This window comes from Lampetra planeri, chromosome 43 (assembly GCF_965212315.1).
Source record: "Lampetra planeri chromosome 43, kcLamPlan1.2.h2, whole genome shotgun sequence".
NCBI lineage: Eukaryota > Metazoa > Chordata > Hyperoartia > Petromyzontiformes > Petromyzontidae > Lampetra > Lampetra planeri.
Genome location: NC_136149.1, coordinates 8,355,906 through 8,362,633, shown reverse-complemented (window position 1 = coordinate 8,362,633; position 6,728 = coordinate 8,355,906).

The following is a 6,728-nucleotide window of genomic DNA, read 5'->3' as shown; positions in this document are numbered from 1 at the left end:
TTTTGTTCACGAGAAAACAATTCCAATATAGTAAATGTGGACTCGACCTGTTCCATCTGTATGGGATTTGGATTCCCCCCCCCCTCCAGGCACAGTTCATTCACTAGGGGCGTTTGGGCGCCATTGTGGTGGCCTCGGAGCAACTCTGCAAGCGCCGCGACTCCCCCCTGGCCCCCACACTGAGCGCACACACGTAGTGCCTGGCTCAATGGGTTTTCATCCGAAGGGTCCCTAGGAGGAAAGTCCCGAGGTTTCCCGGTGCCAGGAGTTTGGACGACCTTCGCAGGACAGGTCACATTGTGGCGCCCCTAAATTGGCTTAAAATTGTATGGGCGCACAAAGGTTCACTGGGTCAGCCGCAATGAGTCATACACGACATCGGGAAGGGGGCTCGGGTGAAATATTAAGCGATCAGAGCAGACCATGAGGTCAGGGGATCACAGCGCCACGACCTCCCCTGGCCCCAGACCGAATACACACTAGCAGGGTGTGTATTCGCCAGCCGGACGTCCTTCCAGATTAAACAAGTTGAGTCATAAATTAAAGAGTATGGGTTCATAGACAATAGGTCGCAGAAGTAACCGTTGCAACGCTCCATGTAAGGGAAGGGAAATGAGCGAGAACCACAGGGAGGCGCACGATTGGCGCACGGGATAACGTAATTCTGGATGTTTTAAGTGAGGAGGCATAAAAAGAGGAGCCTGAAACCGTTCAGATCTCATGTTCAACCTCTTGGCCACCAAGACCGACTCCCTGCCTTATCGAGCTGCTTGCAGCATCCGTGCGACGCCAGCGAGTGCTGCTACGAGGCAGCGATAGGTAAAGCTATCTTTAATATTCGTCCCTGCCGACTCTCACAGCGTCTGTGCGACGCCATGAGTAGATAAGACCAATAACATGTACTTTATAGCGTGTGTGAGCATTTGGGGACTTGGGCAACAGTAGGCTAGGTTCTGCTCGGAGAATATTCCCTCCGGGCAGTATGGGGTTTGCACCGCGAATAAAAGTTAGCACAAAGCATCGGTGTGGTGTCTGTGATTACTGTGTGGAGCGGCTGCGTGGGTGGACGCACGGTGAGAGGGCGGAGCCACAGCATGAGCGCGCGTTGAAATAATCGCCCGCAGGTGCGAGAACATTCGCGCCCCTCTGTTAACGGACGCTCGTTGAGGTGTAATAAAGCTCGTTGAGGTGACTTCTGGAATCCGTCTTTTATTCAACTTGCATACAGCTTTTCCTTCACGCTGCTGACAGGCAGCGTGAGAGGGACAGATAGAGAGAGAGACACACTGCCACGTGGCAACCCGGAGCCCCGCTCCCGCGTGGCCCCCTTCCTCTGTTCGTTCCCGTTCTGACCACGTGCCATTCGTCTCCACTAATACCCGGGTCACGTGGTACGTTTCCCCCAATCCTGGTTAGCCTCCATGGAAAATTCCAGGCCCCCTCGTAAGCTGCCGGGACCACGCCCCTGACTCATGTCCGCATTGGCTGTGGCCAAAGCCAGCAGAACCAATCCCCTACTTACAGCTGTCACCTTTCCATTACGTCAGGGCCACGCCCCTAGGCTACCCCCCATTGGCTATAAACCAGGACCGGCAGTGCCAATCATCATGACGAGTTGTGATACGTCATTGAGCCGGATATATCCTCACATTACAGAGGTAATCGCTCGCCGTTGTGGGCGCTAGCATGCCGCTGTCCGCTGCATTAGCGTTAGCTATGGTGTCCGCGGACGTGTGGGTTAACTTCATGCGAATGTGAGCCTGCAGCACGAGTATGTCTCTCAGAGAGGGCGGGGGCCCGGCAGGAGCCGACCGACGCGGTGGAGGAGGGAGTGGAAGGGACGAACGTCGCACCCCACCTGCCTAGTGAGGGCAGTGGGGTGGACGTCGGCCCCCACACCACCCCACCAAGCTGCTGGAGATAAGAAATACATTTTCGAATAAAGAATACTTTTCTATAAATTGTTTTGTTGTGTTTTAAAAAATAAGATATAATTATTCTTTCAACGTACATTGCCTAATGATAGCATTTTAAGTTGTTCATATTAGAAACCGCTGTAACAAGTCTGATTTGTGCCTTGGAGGGGTCTCGGGGCGGCTGTGAAGGCGTCCGAGTGAGAGATATCCCTTCATTCATCGCGATTAGTTTAGCAGTTTATCCACGCCATTGAAACCCGTTCACAGCGGTGAAAAAGGCGCCCATGCCTGTAATGACTATGTCACAATGCGAGGTTGCACTGTGCAAATATGGCTTTTGGCAGTGTCAAAGGGGTTGTCAAAGGGGTTGTGTAGTGTGGACTTGAGGGTCGTGGGGACAGCATTTGAGTGCTTTGTTGTTTTGTTTCGTATCGTTTATAAATAACGACCGTTTGTAGCTAAGACAGTGATATAACACCGTCTTTTCAGAAGTCACTCACAACAGCCCCACGGAGTAGCAATATCACGAGCTGCCACTACCCCCTCACATGCTCGGGTTTTCTCCGGGTGCTCCGGTTTCCTCCCACGTGTAAACACATTCCTGCGGAGGGAGCTGGTAGGAACGTTGGGTTGCTCGGTCAATGGCCAGGGTCAACGGCGGCGTGGTGTATTCCGCAAATATGCCCGACTGTGAGGGCGGGCACAAGCCGGCGTGAGTAGGTTAAACGTTGAGTTTATTAAGGGCACCACGGGGTGACCAGCCCCTCCCCACCCAGCCCCACCCCTCCCACCCCCCACCCTCCACTCAGCCCCACCCTCCCAACCCAGTCCCACCCTCCCCACCCAGCCCCTCCCCACTCTCCCCACCCAGCCCCTCCCCACCCAGCCCCTCCCCACCCTCCCCACCCCACCCAGCCCCTCCCCACCCAACCCCTCCCCACCCTCCCCTCCCTACCCAGCCCCTCCCTCCACACCCAGCCCCTCCCTGCACGACGGACACAATAATCCCCTGTGGGCTGGTGTAACCAGGAGGTTCCTACCAGTAACATTAATTAATTGGCTGAAAGCCTGGCTGACCAGGGTTGCGAATCACGGGAAAATAAATAATTATTGCGCTTTTTTTTTTACCTCCCGCGCCAGGAACGTTCATCTGCTTAAGCACGTGTTCATGGCAGAGCCAGGGTATGGCACCTCCTCCACGCCCAGGGGAAGCGAGTTTCACAACATTTTTGTGATCCATAAACCCTCACTGCTTTTCAGTGCTGGATCACAGGCCACCGGTAATATGACGAACTAAATGGTGGCGAGATGTTAACTACCTCGCCTGGTATACAGGAGGCCGTGTGTTCGATCGCGACCTTGATGCCTGTGTATTTGGAGTTTACATGTTCTTCCCGTGGTCGCGTGGATATTTCTCCAGGTCCTCCGGGTTTTCCATCCACATTTAGAATCAACATAATGCGCTTAATTATTTGGCTGTGATACATTTCCAAATGATAAGCCACTTCGTTGATCTATAATTTGTGACCAGATCGCTTCTGAAAAATAGCTATCATAGCTCATTAGGACTTCCCTGGTAAAATAAGAAATATTACTTCTGGTGGAGCTCTTTCTGGCGATGTGGAAGGAATTTGTATTTGAAGCTTGGAATTCAACAGGAAATCGCGTAATTGGTAACGTATTAGATTGTCATAAACACATACTTACGTTTCAAGCCCTTAAGAACTGATAACAACTCGAAGGAAATCCCGTTTGTAAATATTTGCAAATGTAAAGTCGAGTCGTGTGTGCAGTCGACTTTATCTGTTGCTCGATCCATGAGGCTACAATGGGATGGCTTGAGACGAAGGAAAAACATAGATCAAAATCCCATGACAAGACACGGTGTGATAAAAGCTTGGCGTGACACAACAGGACCGATTTATTTCTTAGCCACCTCGATTTCAAATCTGGGCTTAAATTGACCAAAAATCAGTGAACGCCCCCACGCCTCCCACAACCAAGGTAGCCCCGCCCACTATCCGTGTAGCTCCGCCCATTACCCAGATAGTTCCGCCCATTACAAAGGTAGCCCCGCCCAATACTCAGACATTCCCCCCCCACTACTCGTGTATCCCCCGCCCACTACCTAGGTAGATCCGCTCACTAACCAGGTAGCTCCGCCCACTACTCCGGTAGCCCCGCCCACTATTCTGGTAGCCCTGCTCACTATTCGTGTAGCTCCATCCATTATCCAGATATCCCCACCTCCTTTCCTGCATCGTGAGTCGAGCACATGGCCAAACATTTTAGACTGGGACAAAATCAGTGCCGGATTATCTTAGTAGCGAAAGTAGCAAATGCTATGGGCCCCGCACTATATGCTTTCAAGCTATCAATTCCGGTTCAGTGATTCTGCACTTGCTCTATTACTATAGTACTACACTGCCTTCAACATTTATGAACAACTGGGTGTTAAAGTTTAGCGATTTGTCGTATTATCTGGCTGTATAGCAAATGAAACATACAATTACATTACTATGCATGTAAAAAAATAGTGTTTTAATATCTGTCTTTTTTTATTTAGGGCCCCCTTTATAACATATGCTACAGGCCCCGCACTAGCTCAATCCGACACTGGACAAAATCAAACATCCTGATTATCATAAAAGCTTTGGGGAGGAAACCTGGCGCAGAATTCTGTGAATCTTCGTTAACTATTCTGACCAAATCACCCAATATCTATTTATAGGTTAACTATTCATATGCCAAGTTAAACACTGTTCATGAGAAAAAAATGTGTTTATTAATTACCATCAGGCCCCATGGTGTACACAAGTGCAGTCCTCCAACTCTTATTTTCCACTCTTTCTCTCTGACCTTTGTATGCTCTATAAAGAAGAGGCATGACTCGAAACATTGCCTATTATGTTTACTTTTAAGGCAACTAGGGTATTAATTCTAACTTAGCAATCTTTGAAATACGTAATCAACCAGGCTATGCGTTAATTGTGTGTTGACCGACCCTCTGTGTTGTATTACATTACATTTCGATATTTTACTAGGTTATTTAATTTTAGTGTGTCCTTCTGATTTTCAGGCTTGCTTGCCGTGCCATCGCATTCGCAGCACCACGTCTGTTGACCACTCATTGATATGCTAATTTTTTCTCTAACCCTCCTCCCTCTCTCTGCCTCCGCCCCCCCCCCCTCTGTCTATTTAAGGCCACCACACAGAGACGATCACCCCTCTCTGTTACCTGTGTTGCTCTCGCTATGTATCTTGGTGATATCTGTCTGCTAATATGTCTGTCTATAGTTTTCTGGTTAGATTTTATGTCGCTATTTCATTATACCTGATGATGATTGCTTGTGTTGCAATCGAAACGTCGTATTCTATTATTTAATTAATTTATTATTTTATCTTTAGACATGACTTATCCGAAAGAAACAAATAATAATTCCTGCAGTCACGAAAGTTCTAAAATTAAGATTGAACCACTTTTACGGGGAAGTTTTAAGCTTATCTTTTTTCTCTCTCTCTGGCGACTTGTTTTCTCTGCCTGTGTCCTCTCTTTAGATTGTTCACACTTAAATTCTAACTTAGCAATCTTTGAAATACGTAATCAACCAGGCTATGCGTTAATTGTGTGTTGACCGACCCTCTGTGTTGTATTACATTACATTTCGATATTTTACTAGGTTATTTAATTTTAGTGTGTCCTTCTCCTGATTTTCAGGCTTGCTTGCCGTGCCATCGCATTCGCAGCACCACGTCTGTTGACCACTCATTGATATGCTAATTTTTTCTCTAACCCTCCTCCCTCTCTCTGCCTCCGCCCCCCCCTCTGTCTATTTAAGGCCACCACACAGAGACGATCACCCCTCTCTGTTACCTGTGTTGCTCTCGCTATGTATCTTGGTGATATCTGTCTGCTAATATGTCTGTCTATAGTTTTCTGGTTAGATTTTATGTCGCTATTTCATTATACCTGATGATGATTGCTTGTGTTGCAATCGAAACGTCGTATTCTATTATTTAATTTAATTTATTATTTTATCTTTAGACGTGACTTAACCGAAAGAAACAAATAATAATTCCTGCAGTCACGAAAGTTCTAAAATTAAGATTGGTATTATTGACGTTGTTGAGTTTGTTTTTGTTAGTTTAGCTAGTTGGAATTACTGGCAAAACGTCGTACACAGATTGTAAATGTTGTGGCTTGGCTCTCCAACACACCGGTGTGCTGTACTAGTAACTTATTGGCATGTTCTGTTTACGTGACAAACCTTAGTAATTGGCTGTGTCGGGTGGTGGCGGGTTTAACGATACATTTATATTTACGCGATCTAATCCAACGAACCTTTATTATGGAGTTTTGTTGTTAGTTGTGCTTATGGCACCACTACCAACAAAAAAGCAGCAACAGCACCATATATACGTATGTTTACGTTGTTGATTCGGCGATGTGTGTGTGCTAGTGTAGCGGTTAGCACACTGCGCTACGAACCCGGAAACCCGGGTTCGTTTCCCGCTCACGGCCAACGCCAGTGACGAATATCTGAACCGGTCCTGGGCCTTCTCCCCTAGGTCGACTCAGCCTAAAATGAGTACCTGGTGCGGTGTGTAAACATCGTCACTCACGAGACAAAGGCGGTCGGGTGTGGTGCTGGCTACCCACCCCCTCGTGTGCCGTGCCGGCCGTCATAGGTGCTACTTGCTTACAGCACTTGCCCCAACAGTCTGTTGAGGCTATACAGTGGAACTTTGTCTTTGTACTCGTGTCATTGCGTGTGTGTGCATTGTATGTGTTACATTAGACCCTGGACACCC